Source organism: Pristis pectinata, chromosome 6 (assembly GCF_009764475.1).
Source record: "Pristis pectinata isolate sPriPec2 chromosome 6, sPriPec2.1.pri, whole genome shotgun sequence".
Lineage (NCBI taxonomy): Eukaryota > Metazoa > Chordata > Chondrichthyes > Rhinopristiformes > Pristidae > Pristis > Pristis pectinata.
The window spans coordinates 29,431,521-29,448,682 of NC_067410.1; the positions used below are offsets into that span (position 1 = coordinate 29,431,521).

A 17,162-nucleotide genomic window follows, 5' to 3' on the forward strand; every position below is an offset into this window, starting at 1 on the left:
AGTCATCCAAAGATAAGCTAGGGAAAAGTTGAACAAATCCTTTGAATAACCTGCAGATTGCTTGTATCAAGCACCTAACTATTGTCTTGTCTATTCAAGCGATTTGATTCAACATTTGGATACGTGTATCCAGAGGGAGTAGATAAGGGATTTGCAATTTGTAGGGGTCAGGGTCTGATTAAGTTCAGATATACCATTTGTATGCTCTTTCATATATGGTTTCTGTCTTTGTGAAATATTTGGTAGCTGACATGCTGTAATTACATTATCCAATCACTTCCCTGTACTTGTACCTCCACAGCAAGATAAAGTTGTCTACTTGGAGAAAAACACGAAACCTTGCATACTTGGGTTTAAAGCTTCAAAGTCACCCACACTCAGTCAATTGAGGTCACTACCCAACAGATCATTGGAGTCCTGTGGCTAAATTAGCTATCAACACTGTAAAAAATGTGTGAATGAATCTGACACCAAGAAATATTCAAAAAGCTATTTATAAACATGTAAAAGCAATTAAAAACCTTAAGGTAACTCAATTTACTTTTAAAAAAATATATAACTTAGTTTATACTTCCCTCTGTCCTTCACAGCTGTTCCTCTCCACTGAAATGAATGGAGTCATGGTTTCTGTCCCACCTCTGACCTGACTTAGGTTCAGCAGGCAGATAGTCCAGTTTTAAGTGCAGGGCAAATGCACAATGTTGGCACTCTGCCATTAGATACCATGAGGAGTGGCGCATAATCAGAAAACCTCAAGCAGACTTCTGTTTCTCTTGAATGAGTTGTGAAAACTCAGCAAATTAAGTTTGGTGTGGGAAAGTGTGAGGTCATGCACATCAATAAGAGGAATCTAAGGGCCGACTATTATTTAAATGGAGAGAGATAGCAAATGAGTTAAGTACAGAGGGATCTTGATGTTCTTGTATGTGAATCACAAAAAGTTAACAGGCAGGCAGGTGCAGAAGTAGATAAGGAGGCAAACTGCATATTGGCTTTTATTGCAAAGAGGTTGGAGTTTAGAAAAAGGGAATTATTGTTATAATTGTATAGGGTTTAGTAAGGTTACCCCTACAAAAGAATATAGTTACCTTGCAGCAGTTTCAGAAGTTCACCAGGTTAACTCCTGGGATGAGAGGATTGTCCTATCATGACAATTTTTGGAAGTTGGATCTGTATTCTTCGGTGTTTAGAAGAGTAAGGGGTGAGCTTACTGAAACATACAAGATTCTAAGGGGATATGAGAGGGCAGATGTGGAAATATTTCCTCTAGTGTGAGTCTCAAAGGAGGGGAAATAGGTACAAATAAGGGAGTCGTCTCTTTTTTATAAGTTTTTCATATAAGTTCTCATCAGGAATAGTGGGGGCAGGACTGCGCAGACGTGTGACGTCAGCAGGTAAAGTGCGGGCAGCTTAAAAAGCAAACCGCCATATCCAGCGGGCAGCGTCGGAGCAGACAGCTGAGTAAGAGGGAGCAGAGTGACTAGGCTTTGGCTCAAGGGGCTTCGGCTTAAGGGGGTGAGGCAGGTGAGTAGCTGGTAAGTAAAGGTAAGGTTTACCTGTTATCTGTTAGAAATACTTAAGTAGGAAAAACTAGGTAGGGGGAAGAAAAAGAATTAGTTCAGATGGATGACAAAGTGGTGTGCTGCAGCTGCTTGATGTGAGAGCTCGTGGACCTTGCTGCGGTACACAATGGCCACATCTGCAGTAAGTGCTTGATGCTGGAGGAACTTCGGCTCAGAATTGATGAGCTGGAGTTGCAGCTTCAAACATTGCGAAGCATCAGGGAGGGAGAGAGTTATGTAGATACTGTACATTGGGAGGCAGTCACCACCCAACCCCCCCCCCCCCCCTTAGAGCAGGTACTTCTGGGGTCCAGGAAGTAGATAGAAGGGCGACTGTCAAGGGAGAGAAAAGGAAAAAGAAAACGAACAGGCAGATAGTGCAGAGGACCACGGAGGCTGTTCCCCTCAATAACAGGTTTTCCGCTTTGGAAGCTGTTGAGGGGATGATCTACAGGGGCCTAGCAGCAGTATTCAGGTCTCTAGCACTGGGACTAGTCCGGCTGCTCAGAAGGGAAGGGAAGAGAAGAGGAAGACAGTAGTGATAGGGGACTCGATAGTCAGGGAAACAGACAGGAGATTCTGTGGCAGTGAGCATGAATCCCAGATGGTATGTTGCCTCCCAGGTGCCAGGGTCTGGGATGTCTCTGATCGGGTCCACAGAATTCTTGAGCGGGAAGCAGAACAGCCAGAAGTTGTGGTTCATGTTGGTACCAATGACATAGGTGGGAAGAGGGATGAGGTCCTAAAAAGTGAGTTTAGGGAGCTAGGCAGAAGGCTGAAGAACAGGACCTCAAGGGTAACAATCTCAGGATTGTTGCTGCTGCCACGCGATAGTGAAGGTAGGAATAGGAGGAGATGGCAAATAAATGTGTGGCTGAGAAGTTGGTGCAGGAAGGAATGTTTTAGGTTTTCGGATCATTGGGATCTCTTCAGGGGAAGGTGGGACCTGTACAGAGAGGACAGGTTACACCCGAACCTGAGGGGGGCCAATATCCTTGCAGCCAGGTTTGCTAGGGTGGTTCGGGAGGGCTTAAACTAGTTCGTGAAGGGGATGGGAACCGGGGGAGTAGGTCAGAGGAAGAAGGGGATGGGGAAAAGTCAGATCTAACAGGTAGAGAGGCTTTGAGAAAGGAGAAGCAGAGTACAGGGTATAAAAGTAGTAAGGCAGATGGGTTAAAGCGCACTTACTTAAATGCAAGAAGCATCAGGAATAAGGGAGATGAACTGAGAGCTTGGATAAGTACATGGGACTATGATATTGTGGCTATTACAGATACATGGCTGACATCAGGGCAGGAATGGATATTGAATATTCCTGGTTTTCAGTGTTTTAAAAGGGATAGGGAGGGGGGGAGAAGAGGAGGAAGGGTGGTGATACTGGTCAGGGACACAGTTACAGCTGCAGAAAGAGTGGATAATGTAGAAGGATCCTCTCTGGAGTCAATATGGGTGGAAGTTAGGAACAAGAATGGAGCAGTTACTCTACTGGGAGTATTCTATAGGCCCCCCAGTAGCAGTAGGGATACTGAGGAACAGATTGGGAAGCAGATTTTAGAAAGATGCAAAGATAAGAGGGTTATTATAGTGGGAGTCTTCAACTTCCCAAATATTGATTGGCACCTGCTTAGTTCCAAAGGTTTAGACGGGGCGGAGTTTGTTAAGTGTGTCCAGGATGGATTCCTGTCACCGTATGTTGACAGGCTGACTGGAGGGAATGCCATATTAGATCTAGTTTTAGGTAATGAACCGGGTCAGGTGACAGATCTCTTGTTAGGTGAGCATTTGGGGGACAGTGACCACTGCTCCATAACCTTTAGAATTGTCATGGACAGGGATAGGAGCAAAGAGGACAGGAAGATATTTAATTGGGGAAGGGCAAATTATGAGGTTATAAGGCGAGAACTTGAGAGTGTAAATTGGGATGACATTTTTGAAGGGAAATGTACTATAGAGATGTGGTCGATGTTCAGGGATCTCTTGCAGGATGTTAGGGATGAACTTGTCCCAGTGAGGCAGAGAAGGAATGGCAGGGTGAAGGAACCATGGGTGACAAGAGAGGTGGAAAAACTGGTTAGGAAGAAGAAGGCAGCATACATAAGGTGTAAGCAGCAAGGATCAGATAGGGCTCATGAGGAATATAGACTAGCAAGGTGGGAACTTAAGAAGGGGCTGAGGAGAGCAAGAAGGGGACATGAAAAGACTTTGGCGAGTAGGGTTAAGGAGAATCCCAAGGCTTTTTACTCGTACGTGAAGAGCAGAAGAATGGCTAGAGTAAAGGTAGGTCCAATTAAAGACAAAGGTGGGAAGCTGTGCCTGGAAGCTGTGGAGTTGGGTGAGGTTCTCAATGAATACTTCTCTTCAGTATTCACCAAGGAGAGGGGTCTTGGTGATGCCGAGGACAGTGTTGGTAAGGGTAATGTTCTAGACCATGTAGATATCAAGAGAGAGGATGTGTTGGAGCTGTTAGAAAATATTAGGAATATTCCCCAGGCTGCTGCATGAGGCGAGGGAGGAGATTGCTGAACCGTTGGCTAGGATATTTGAGTCTTCGTTGTCCACGGGGATGGTACCGGAGGATTGGAGGGTCGCGAATGTTGTCCCCTTATTCAAAAAAGCTCGTAGGGATAGTCCAGGGAATTACAGACCAGTGAGCCTTACGTCTGTGGTGGGTAAGCTGTTAGAAAGGATTCTAAGAGATAGGATCTATGAGCATTTAGAGAATCATGGACTGATTAGGGACAGCCAGCATGGATTTGTGAAGGGAAGATCTTGCCTCACAAGCCTGATAGGGTTCTTTGAGGAGGTGACCAGGAAGATTGATGAGGTTAGTGCAGTGGATATGGTCTACATGGATTTTAGTAAGGTGTTTGACAAGGTTCCGCATGGTAGGCTTCTTCAGAAGGTCAGAGGCCAAGGGATCCAGGGAAGCTTGGCTGGATGGATTCAGAATTGGCTTGCCTGTAGAAAGCAGAGGCTTGTGGTGGAGGGAGTGCATTCAGATTGGTGGGCTGTGACTAGTGGTATCCCGCAGGGATTGGTTCTGGGACCTCTACTTTTTGTGATATTTATTAATGACTTAGATGAGGGGGTGGAAGGGTGGGTTAGCAAGTTTGCAGATGACACAAAGATCAGTGGTGTTGTGGATAGTGTGGAGGGCTGTCGAAGCTTACAGAGGGATATTGATAGGATGCAGAGCTGGGCTGAGAAGTGGCAGATGGAGTTCAATCTGGAGAAGTGTGAGGTGGTACACTTTGGAAGGACTAACTCCAAGACAGAATACAAGGTAAATGGCAGGATTCTGGGCAGTGTAAAGGAGCAGAGGGATCTGGGGGTTCATATCCACAGATCACTGAAAGTTGCCTCACAGGTGGATAGGGTAGTTAAGAAAGCTTATGGGATGTTAGCTTTCATAAGTCATAGGATCGAGTTTAAGAGCCGCGAAGTAATGATGCAGCTCTACAAAACTCTGGTTAGACCACACTTAGAGTACTGTGTCCAGTTCTGGTCGCCTCATTATAAGAAGGATGTGGAGGCGTTGGAAAGGGTTCAGAGGAGATTTACCAGGATGCTGCCTGGATTGGAGAGTATGGATTATGAGGAGGGCCTAAAGGAGCTAGAGCTTTACTCATTGGAGAGAAGGAGGATGAGGGGAGACATGATAGAGGTGTACAAAATGTTAAGAGGAGTAGGTAGAGTGGACAGCCAGCGCCTCTTTTCCAGGGCACCAATGCTCAATACAAGAGGGCATGGCTTTAAGGTAATGGGGGGGAAGTTCAAGGGAGATGTCAGAGGGAGGTTTTTCATCCAGAGAGTGGTTGGTGCATGGAATACACTGCCTTGGGTGGTGGTGGAGGCTGATACGTTGGTCAAGTTCAAGAGATTGTTAGCTAAGCATATGGAAGAATTTAAGATACGGGGGATATGGGGGAGGAAGGGGTTAGATAGTCTTAGGAGTGGTTTGAAGGTAGCCACAACATGGTGGGCTGAAGGACCTGTATTGTGCTGTATTGTTCTATCTTCTATGGTCACTTAAAACTGAAGTACATGGAGTCCTCTGGAGTCCTCTACCCCAGAGGGTTGTGGAGGCTGGTTCATAGGAGGTACTTAGGGTGGAGATTGATAATTTTGATAATTGATAACCTCCACTGCTCTGCAGAATAGAAAGTTCTGAAGATTTACCTCTGGGTTCACCTTTGGCCAGACTGTCCACTGTTATTGGACAGAGAGTGTGCAAGACACAGTTATCCCAGAACTCTTCCAAAATGGCCATTGGGGTCCCTTGTACCTGGACCTTGATCTCTATTTTAAATTGACATATTCAGGATTTATTTCACTTGCCCTTTGATAGGGTGGACATGGGATTGCCGTGATTACAGCAATGGCAGGAACATAGTCACACGTTTTTCCAGGCTGCTGCCCATGTCCCTGAGACAAATGGTCTCAAAGTTTACCTGCAGTTTGTGAACACCAACTGAACACCTTACAATCACGTGAAAGAAATTCACATTGACTCTACATGGAGTGCTGCACTGTTCTCTTCAAAACTGTGTCACTTAAATTGCCAGAATTAACATATAATTTGATTATATGACAGACATTAAAAATAATTATACAGAGCAAGCCTACACTTGCTGTCACTGGGAACTCTGAGTGGTATTCTCTCTCCTAGCCTTAAACTACAGTAAGTGTTGTAATTATAAAAAAGATAATGTTGCAGAATGTAAAGGGGTGCAGAGCTTATTTCAATCAACTGTCATCTTGTGTCCTATAATTATTTATCCTCTTTGCAATTTTCAGTGAATTTTTAATTTTTTGCCTTTTCCCTGCTATGCAGAGCAGTAAATTGCTTGAGAGAGCTAATGCATCTTACCGACATCATTAAAAAGCTTACAAGCATTAGACAGCATTAACAGGCAACCAAAGAATCTTCATAATTTAGAACAGAAATCTTGTTTATGAGAATATTCACACCATGCCAGGAGGAAATAGGATGTGGTGGCTTTCATCTTTGTCAGGGATATTGTTCTACATTTCCTATTTCATGATTCATAGGGTTGGCATCAATTTCCAATGTTATTGAAGAATTAAGAACATAGGAAAATGAGTAAATCTTTCCACATTCCTATTCCATCATTTAATTGGATCAACATTGATTTACACCTGAATTCTATTTGCCCATATACCCTATATCCTTTTCCACCCTTCCAATGTGCTAGGGACAGTAAAAATTGGAGGATAAAGAAGATTAATGCATAGCTTGAAGCAATAAAGAGTGCTTCTGATTCGTGGCACTGAGACCAGTGCTGGAACTGGAGGCATCTGTTGAAGATGGATGAGTTGCACCTCAAAAGGACAGGAATCAATGTGCCTATGGAGGATAGAGTTGAGGAGGCATTTAAAGTGGTAGCAGGAAGGTCATTGGCTTTAGAAAAAAAGAAGGCATAAGGGACCCAGAGATCGAGATAGCATTAAAATAAGAGTCAACACAGTACTGGTGAAAGTAACCTGAGAAAGATGGCAAAAATGTTGAAAATAAGTTTAGAGTACATATGCGTTAATAGATTAAGTTAGGTAAAAACCTTTGGTGAGTTGTAGGCACTTCAGTTTTAAGGAGAAACTGGAGAAGCTAGATCTGAACTTCCTGAGCAGAAGACATTAAAAAGAAATGTGATTGAAGTATATAAAATTATGAGGGGTATGTACAGGGTAGACTGCAGGAGACCTTTCCCCATAACAAAGGTATGTAAAACTAGAGAACACAGATTTAGGATAAGAGGAAGAGATTTAGAGGGGATATTAGGGGGACTTTCTTCACCCAGAGTGTGTTAAGTAACTGCAATACATTGCCTGGAAGAGTAGGTGAAGCTGGGTTGCTGACAGCACTCAAGGAGTGTCTAGATAAGCACTTGAATCACCTAGGCATAGAAGGCTAGATGGGATTAATACAGAAGGGTGCCCACTGGTAAATTGGTAAATTGGTTTATTATTGTCAAATGTAACAAGGTGCAGTGAAAAACATTGTTTTGCATGCCATCTATACAGATCATTTCATCACATCAGTACATCGAGGTAGTACAAGGGAAAATCGATAACAAAATGCAGAATATAGTGTTACAGTTACAGGAAAAGTGCAGTGCAAGCAGACAATAAGGTGCAAGGCCATGATGAGGTAGATTGCGAGGTCAAGAGTCCATCTTGTTGTACAAGAGGTCCATTCAAAAGTCTTATAATAGCGGGATAGAAACTGTCCTTGAGCCTGGTGGTACATGCTTTTTGGCTTTTGTATCTTCTGCCCAATGGGAGGGGGCAGAAGAAAGAATGTCCAAGGTGGGAGGGGTCTTGGATTATATTGGCTGCTTTCCCGAGGCAGCGAGAAGTCCATGGAGGGGAGGCTGTTTTTCATGATGTGCTGAGCTCTATCCACAACTCTCTGCAGTTTCTTGCAGTCTCAGGTAGAGCAGTTGCCATTCCAAGCCGTGATGCATCCGGATAGGATGCTTTTTAGGTACGTCTATAAACATTGATGAGGGTCAACAGGGACATGCCAGATTTCTTTAGACTCCCAAGGAAGCAGAAGTGCTAGTGCGCTTTTTTGGCCATGGCGTCAATGTGGTTGGACCAGGACAGGCTATTGGTAATGTTCACTCCTACGAACACGAAGCTCTCAACCATCTCGACCTCAGCACAATCAATGTAGATAGACGTGTGTGCACTGGTCAGTGTAGGCTGGTTGGGCCAAATGGCCTTTTCCCACCTGTATAGTTCTATGAGTCAAAGACTCTAAATAGTCACATGCAATTATGATGTTATGGCAATAAAAGAAATGGCTTAACAAAGGCACTAAGTATTGCTGGACTTCCAGGAAAAATAAGAAGTAAGAAAAGAAGGGGGTCAAGACCCCTCCCACCCTGGAGTGTTGTTGATGGCTATGCTGATGAAGGAAGAAGTTCTAGAGTTGGAGAAGGAGAATGTGCTTGGGAGATTAAGGATAGAATGTATCTCATTTGTGTTAAGAAGCAGTAGGTATTCTATTACCCTAACAGTGGCCACCACATAGCTGAGGTACAAGAAGTGTAGAGTGGTGATACTGGTGGATCTTTTCTATCCTAATATTGAATGGGATAGAATTACATTAAAAGAAATTATATCCAGTTCTACAAAGAACCAGTATAAACATAATAGGGAGAGGAATATCCTTGGATTTGTATGGTCCTGTCCAAGGAAGCATTGCTGGATCTAGTTCCGTGGAAAGAAGGGGACCAAGTGGACCACGTATAGACCATACTCATTGTATCATAAGATTTAGTTTAGTAATGGAAAAGGACAAGAAGCATTCCAGAGCAGAACTCCTTAACTGGAGGAAGACCTTGGGATGAGAGGGGATACCGCATAGTGAACTTAAGTCAAAAATTGATAAGCAAAACTAATAAATCAATGTGTGGCCTTTAAAAAGGAGATGGTTCAGGTGCTGTCTTGTTACATTCCCATGTCACATTCCCATGAAGGCATAGACTGATGCAACCAAAGCCAGAATTCTTTCAATGACAAAAAATGAGAGTAGGAGAAGTGCACTGAGACCAGGCTGAAAATAGAAAGCCCAGAGGTGAAGTGAAAGGAAATAAGGAGGGCAAAGTGAGAATATGAGAATAGATTGGCAAACATCATGGAAGGGAACACAAAAGTCTTCCACAGCCATATCAAAAGTAAGTGAGTAGAATGGGAATGGGTATGATTGATTAAGGACCAAAATGATGTTCCATGCAGTACTTTGTACGTATAGTTACAAAGGAAGAGGATGTTGTAAAAATCTCAGTAAATAGAGAGATTGACAAGAAAATTGTTAACCATCCTTCCTGGCAGTAAATTGCAAATTGCAAATCACAATAACCGCATGTATATAAAACAAATGATCCCATGTCACTTCAGGTTCTTTTGCCAATCACCTTAAATCCATGGGCTCTGACTTCTGCAGTTCGAAGTAGTTTCTTGTTATTTTATTAAAAGCATCCAAGACTTTGTTCATTTCTGTCAAATCTCACTGTAACCTCCTTTGCTGCAGGGAGAACTGCAGCTTCTCCACTCTCTCTACCAATGTAGTCCCTTATCCCTGGCCCCTTTCAAGCAAATCTTTCCAGCACTGTCTCCAAAAACTTCACTTCATTCCTAAGACACGAGAGTTAGACAAAATATTCCAACTGAGGTCTAACAAATGTTTAATGTAACTTCCTCTCTTTTGTATTCTATTCCTTTTCTAACGAAGCTCACGATCTCTTTTGCTACTTTAACAGTCTTCGAGGCTTGTCAACTGCTGTCATCTTGCAGTGCCTTCCTTAAAGATGCATTATTTAGCTTTTCCTTTTTCATCCTCCCAAAATATATCCTTCCACATTTTTCTGTGGTGAATTTTATCAATCATGTATGTAGGCATTGCATCAATCGGCCTGAAGATTGTTAACAGCCTTCTCATTCTTACTGGTGTCTTATCATCAGTGAGGTTTGAAATCATGCCAAGTCATCATATGAACATACATATTGAAAGCAATGGTTATTTATTACATCATGGATTCCCAAATGTCAATTAACTTTGACCCAGATTATTGCTCCCAAATGTTTCCTAAGCACTGAAAATAGGGTATCTGAGCCATAATGGTGGGGTTTATCCTGCCCTCATTTTCTAAGCATTTGCATTGCTTCAGTCTTATGGAATCACATGCCACATCCACAGTCCATTGTGCTCCCTGGACTTTTCACACAATGTGTTAATTTTCGTCTTGAGGAGAGGCAAAAGCTGCAAAAAAAAAGGAAAAAATTTACTGGATTCTGCTTATTAACTTCACAGAAGATAACACACAGAAACAGATTAACCTTAAGAATGCTAAATCATATTTAACAATAAGAATCTCAAACTGGAGATACTAGATCAAAATAAAATTGATCATATGTTACAAATGAAAATCATGTATTATAATTTGCCACTAAATAAAGAAGTGACAGGGAAGAGGCACAGAACAGAGGGAAGGTAAAGAGGAGGTAATGGTACAAATCTGAAATAAGATCAAACAAAGCAATATAAGTATAAAGGAAGAACAAAGCCATTATTTTCCAAAGACAGAAAATTGTGGCAGTAATGGGAATTTCAGGAGTTGGAAAGTGCTGCTACTGAGGGTGTGGATAGAATTACATGAGGTTTGTAGAATGGTTTGGTATCCAATTACAGTAGTTGCACTTGTTCTCTTTATAACAGCATCCTCACATTGGTCCAATTGAAGTTATCCAAATTACGGTAGAGATTAACAAAACTAACCAAGAAATATTGTCCAATAGGGATAGATCCAATTTCAAGGAAACATTAAAGTGTAATAGTTAGGAATGAAATGAAGAATCTAGTAGAATTTTCTTGCTAAGAAGGCAACCAAGTTACATATTAATTTACCACAGAAGGCTGATGAAGTGGACAGGATAAATTAGACCAAGAGGTAAGTGCCTGCATTTCATATGAAATTTGTGTGGCAACCTGAGTTAAATGCAGAGGGATGAGATTTGTTTCATCAAATCCCCTTTCCTGTTGTTTAAACCCTTCTGATGTTCATCCTTGAATACGTTTAATCTCTTTCTCTGGAGGTGGTGTGAATATTGTCTTTTTCTCCTTTAAACTTCATCAAAGACTGTCTGGTTAAAGAAAGCTTTATTTCACAGCATAACATAAATTATGCATACCTTTATTTAATATGTGTAAACAAAATCAATTTTATTATTTTACACTAAAATTCACAATGTAACTGAAGGAGACATTCTATTTTGTAGCTTTATGCTCCATAAACCTTAGGCAGTTATGGTTGTCTGAATGCATTTCTGTATTTGCTTCAGTGAAGGTGCCAGCTGGTTCATATTTTCTACTGTTGGGCATATTACTCAGCTTTGTCACTGGGCTGTCCAAGTAGATCATCCAAATATTAGCCACTGAAGAATGTTATTGAAACAGCAGGGATTGTTTGTCATGAAAGATTTACTATACAACATCTACAGGGAAAATAAGGAACAGGTAGAAAAAAGGTGCAGTCAAGAAGAGAAAGGAAAAGGAGGAGAGGCTGAATAAGAAAATAGAGATGTATGGTGGTCACAGAAATTGCATGAGTCATACAATTAGGAAGTGAGAAAGCAACATAAGGAAGGAACCTCAGGGAATTGGGGATTATGAAACAAAGAAGAAATAAGCAGCTTGGGTAAAAGTGCTGCAGTACATCAATGACTGAATAACTAATTTGGATTTAAGTCCCTGTGCTTGATAGATGAGATTCAAGGCATACACAGTATTGCCATTCAAGGTTCATTTCCTTTGTGCCCTCAAGCTGTGGACATCAATATTCAGACACAGACAAAGGGAGATTGAAAATTGAGCTACAGGCACTTCCTAGATAAGTGACAAAGTGAGTGGATGACCAAAGGGTGGCCAGAAAGTTGAGAGTAGGAGGTGAGGGAGAATTGTAGGCAATATGTATCCAAAACAGGAATGGGTCGACGTCCATAGATCCCTCAAGGTTGCCATGCAGGTTGATAGGGTTGTTAAGAAGGTGTATGGAGTGTTGGCCTTCATTAGTCGGGGTATTAAGTTCAAGAGCCGCGAGGTGATGTTGTAGCTCTATAGAACTCTGGTCAGACCACACTTGGAGTATTGTGTTCAGTTCTGGTCGCCTCATTATAGGAAGGATGTGGAAGCTTTAGAGAGGGTGCAGAGGAGATTTACCAGGATGTTGCCTGGATTGGAGAGCATGTCTTATGAGGATAGGTTGAGTGAGCTAGGGCTTTTATCTTTGGAGAGGAGGATGAGAGGTGACTTGATAGAGGTGTACAAGATGATAGGAGGCATAGATCGAGTGGACAGTCAGAGACTTTTTCCCAGGGCGATAATGGCTAATACAAGAGGACACCATTTTAACATGATTGGAGGAAGGTATAAGGGGGATGTCAGGGGTAAGTTTTTTATACAGAGAGTGGTGGGTTCGTGGAATGCACTGCCAGCAGAGGTTGTGGGGGCAGATACATTAGGGACATTTAAGAGACTCTTAGATAGACACATGAATAATAGAAAAATAGGGGGCTACGTGGGATGGAAGGGTTAGATAGATCTTAGAGCAGGATAAAATGTCAGCACAACATTGTGGGCTGAAGGGCCTGTACTGTGCTGTAGGGTTCTATGTTCTATGTAATATTATCCGGAGAAGTTTAGTAACATTGACTGAAAAACAAATATTGAGCAACTCATCTACTCTTCTTCAAAGTCAAGCCATTGGACTTTTTACATCCACCAGAGAAAGCAGGCATTACTTTGGTTTGGAGTCTCATGTAAAATACAACACCTTTAATAATGCAGCACTTCCTCAGTACTGCAGTAACGTGTTAGCCAAGATTATTGTGCTCACATCTGAAGTGGGACTTTAAATTTAAATTTAAATTTTAAATATAAATTCTTTAAATTTATAAATTTTAAAAAACATTTTATTTACAGCGTGGTAACAGGCCCTTCCAGCCCAACGAGTCCACGCCGCCCATTTTAAACCCAAATTAACCTACCCATACGTCTTTGCAATGTGGGAGGAAACCGGAGCACCCGGAGGAAACCCACACAGACACGGGAGAACGTACAAACTCTTTACAGACAGCGACGGGAATCGAACCCCGATCGCTGTGCTGTAATAGTGTCACACTAACCGCTACGCTACCATACCACCCAATCTACCGTACCGTGACTTCAACCCAGATCATCTACTTCAGAACCAAGAATGCTGCCAACTGAGTTATAGATGAATATTTAAATTTTAAATTTAAATTTTATTTACAGCGTGGTAACAGGCCCTTCCGGCCCAACGAATCCGCGCTGCCCATTTTAAACCCCCAAATTAACCTACCCGTACGTCTTTAGAATGTGGGAGGAAACCGGAGCACCTGGAGGAAACCCACACAGACACGGGAGAACGTACAAACTCTTTACAGACAGCGACGGGAATCAAACCCCGATCGCTGGCGCTGTAATAGCATCACACTAACCGCTACACTACCTTGCCGCCCAATCTACTGTACCGTGACTTCAACCCAGATCATCTACTTCAGAAACAAGAATGCTGCCAACTGAGTTATAGATGAATATTTTTAAAAAAACTGATCCACTTTCATTACTGGGACTTTCTAAAGATTTAACAGCAAAGTTTATCGGTGAGAAAATTTCCAGAGAATGCTTTATATTACATTCAAACAATTAGAATGCACTAATTGTAACGTGATAATGAGATCTGAAAGAAGTATATTATCTCCACCAGATCAGTCAGTTGGCTAGCTGGCCCACTGACAATCTTTTCCTTTCCTTCTACTCAGTTCTAATAACTAATTCTGCCATTACCATTTCATAGCAATTTTGGGCTGTTGACTCTCTATTGATTCCCATCATTTTTGTTATAAATTAAAACAATCCTATCTGTTTCATTATCTTTATAGTTCAATATGATTAATATATTATAAATCAAGATGTTTCAAATGATGTAGCGTTCAATGAACATCTTCAGCATCCTCAAATCAGAGCAATTCCTATCATAAAAGCACTTAAAAGACTATGTTACAACTTCCTGGAAGAATTTTTAATGCTCTTTAAAAGTCTCTCATTGTCCGTACTTTTTGATCCCTTAATCCCTGTCTCACAACAGCACATTGCTCATTTGGCTTTCTTTTAGCAATGCCTCGATTGGGTCACTCTTGGATTTGTTATGCTTTTTACCCATCAATCTTTTACTTTCTATTTTAAGTTTTTTTTGGCCTAAGTGCATAATATTTCAATAATTACAGCAGACTCTGTGTCTTATTACACAATTGCTCAAGCAATGTATTATTATTTTTATTCATTGTAGAGTCATAGAGACATAGAGTCAAAGAAATAGGCCCTTTGGCCCAACTCGTCCATCCCAACCAAGATCCCATTTGCCTGAGTTTGGCCCATATCCCTCTAGGCCTTTTCTATCCATGTACCTATCCAAATGTCTTTTAAATATTGTAATTATACCAGCTTCTACAGCCTCCTCTGGCAGCTCGTTCCATAATCCAACCACCTTCTGCAGTGGTTATGCCCTCTAGTTTTAGACTCCCTTATCCTGCGAAGAAGACTGTGACTATCCACCTTTTCTATGCCCCTCATGATAGTATCTACATCAGTAAGGTCACCCCTCAACCTCCAGTGCTCCAGGGACAAAATTCCCAGCCTATCCAGTCTCTCCTTATTACTCAAGCCTTCCAAACCTGGTAACTTCCTCGTGAATCTTTCTTGCATCCATTCCAGCTTAATGACATTCTTCCTATAGCTGGGTGACCAGAACTGCACACAATGCTCCAAGTGTGGTCTCACCAACAATGTATACAGACATCCCAACTGCTGTACTCAGTGCCCTGATTGATGAAGGCAAGCATGCCAAACGCCTTCTTCACCACCCACAGTCAATTATACTTCTACAATGTGACTACAATTATTGACCAAGTAATGCTTTCAACTAAAGTTAGCCTTGAGTGACCAAACATTATACCTGATATTCTAGCATCAGTAGAACAATTCAGAACTGTAAATTATAACTTGACACGTTGCTGATGCTAATGACCAGGCGAGTGAAAATAATAAAACAGGTGCAGTGATGTAGGCTGTCAGACACCTGAGTGATGGATTCATTCAATATATCTTCACAGATGCATGATACTTTGTTACTTAGAAATGCCAGCCCATCAAATCTGCTATTTCTCACCACCCCTTCAATGGTTTTATACAATTCTTTCTCCTTGAATCTAATCATATCTTAATCCTGAGCCTCAACGCCAGCACAATACCTGTTCCATATTTTCATACAAGCTTTTGAAACACCAAGCAGTCCTTTTTTAAATATTCCAATGATTTAGTAAGACTAGTTATCAAAGCACCTCTTGTGACCATACACTTTTTCTAATTAAACTGAGTGCCTGAGCTGGTACAAAATAGAAATGAGAATGGAAGTTATAACACGTGAAGATCCTTGGAAAATATGGGATGGATAGGAGTGTTACTGTGATCAGCTGGTTCTTTGCCAAGATATCAGCAAAATGTTTGTCAGGATATTGTCTGCCTCATTGTTAAGGAACTGACTGGGTCTTTGTCAGGGGATCAATTTCCTCTTTGTTAGAGTCTTTGTCAATTAATCAGTCATTTTTTGTTAGGTGGCTCTTTGCCAGAATATCAGCTAGCCCTTTGCTAGGGATTGGTTGTCAGAGAACTGACTACCTCATTGTTCCGCTGGCTGTCAAGGGATTGACTGGCTCTGGGTCCTGTCGAAGGATTAGCTGAATCTTTGTCACGGGATTGGCTAGTTCATTGTCAGCTGGCATACTGACTCCGTGGGCTTCTTTGCAGCCTGATTCTGAGAGACTAAAGTCTTCCATGCAGATTTAATGAAATATATCTGCATGTTTCTGCGATAAAGGTCTGAAGTATCTGAGGATCATGCACCAGATTGTCCAATACTGCTGGGAACTTAATTCGGGGACTGGAGAATGGCTCATATTGTATAGGAATAAAATGTCTGTACCTGGGAGACAATTAACTTATTCCTCAATCTATCCAAGACCTGTGGTGAGAACCTGACTATTAAACTTTGGAGCAAACTTGGTTAAAAAAAAATGAAGTTTGGTTTCTAAACTTTGGGTATGTCTACTTGCCACTGCTCTCTGCAGCTTTCACCACTACATCCACAAGGGTTCAGTTCACATGCAATAGGTTGGCACCTAGAGAACATCAAGGTTAGGACAGCAGCAAGTTCCTCTTCCAAATCTCCATCTGCACAAGAGAATTGGGATGTGGGAGGGGAGTCAAAGTTGGGGAGGATCAGCAGAAAGTCCAAGAGGCAAAACCACATGCTGATGCAGACAGAGAATAAGTTTAAGCTTAAATAAAAGCAGGAAATGCTCAGACTGATTGGACAATGCTTTCACAACACTGAAGGCATTATATAAAAGCATGCTGTTGATATGGAAAGTGTACAATGAAGATTCAGAATGATTCTGGCTTGGATGAGGAAATGCAAAGAATACTTACAACATCTGTCCATTGTATTGTGTGCACACAATACAATGGACAAATGTAATGTTATTTTTTAAAGATAGATTCGCTTTATATCACCCTCCAGTTTTTTCTGTATAACTGTACTTTTTACATCCTCCTTAACCATTCAAGGTTGAATAAAATTATGATCACCTTATGCAACACTCAATACTAAGGGTTAGATTCAGAATAGCATTATACTGCTCTGGTTATTTGACTTTTCTGACCCAGAAACCTGATGCTGAAATTCCACCACAGTTTTCCCAAGCTTCCCATCTAACTTTAGCAGGAGATCAGGGGGATGCTAGAGAAACACTAAAAAATGTCCATCATCACAATTTCTTTGCTATGTCCTGCTGAACACAAGTTACTGCTGGCCGCTCAGAGAACTCCATGCTGTTCCAAATTAATTCCTTTTCTTAGTTTTTCCTCTTACCCTCCCTCCCCAGCAAGCCTTATTTGCAGTCCGGTGTTACATTTTCCAATTTTTTTATGTTGTG

The 17,162-nt window shown here is 41.6% G+C and overlaps 1 protein-coding gene across 2 annotated transcripts in view; it reads left to right on the forward strand.

The window, feature by feature from the left end:
- Positions 1–17,162, forward strand: part of synpra (synaptoporin a) — a 257,466-nt gene that overhangs the window by 211,490 nt on the left and 28,814 nt on the right. The window lies entirely within an intron of this gene.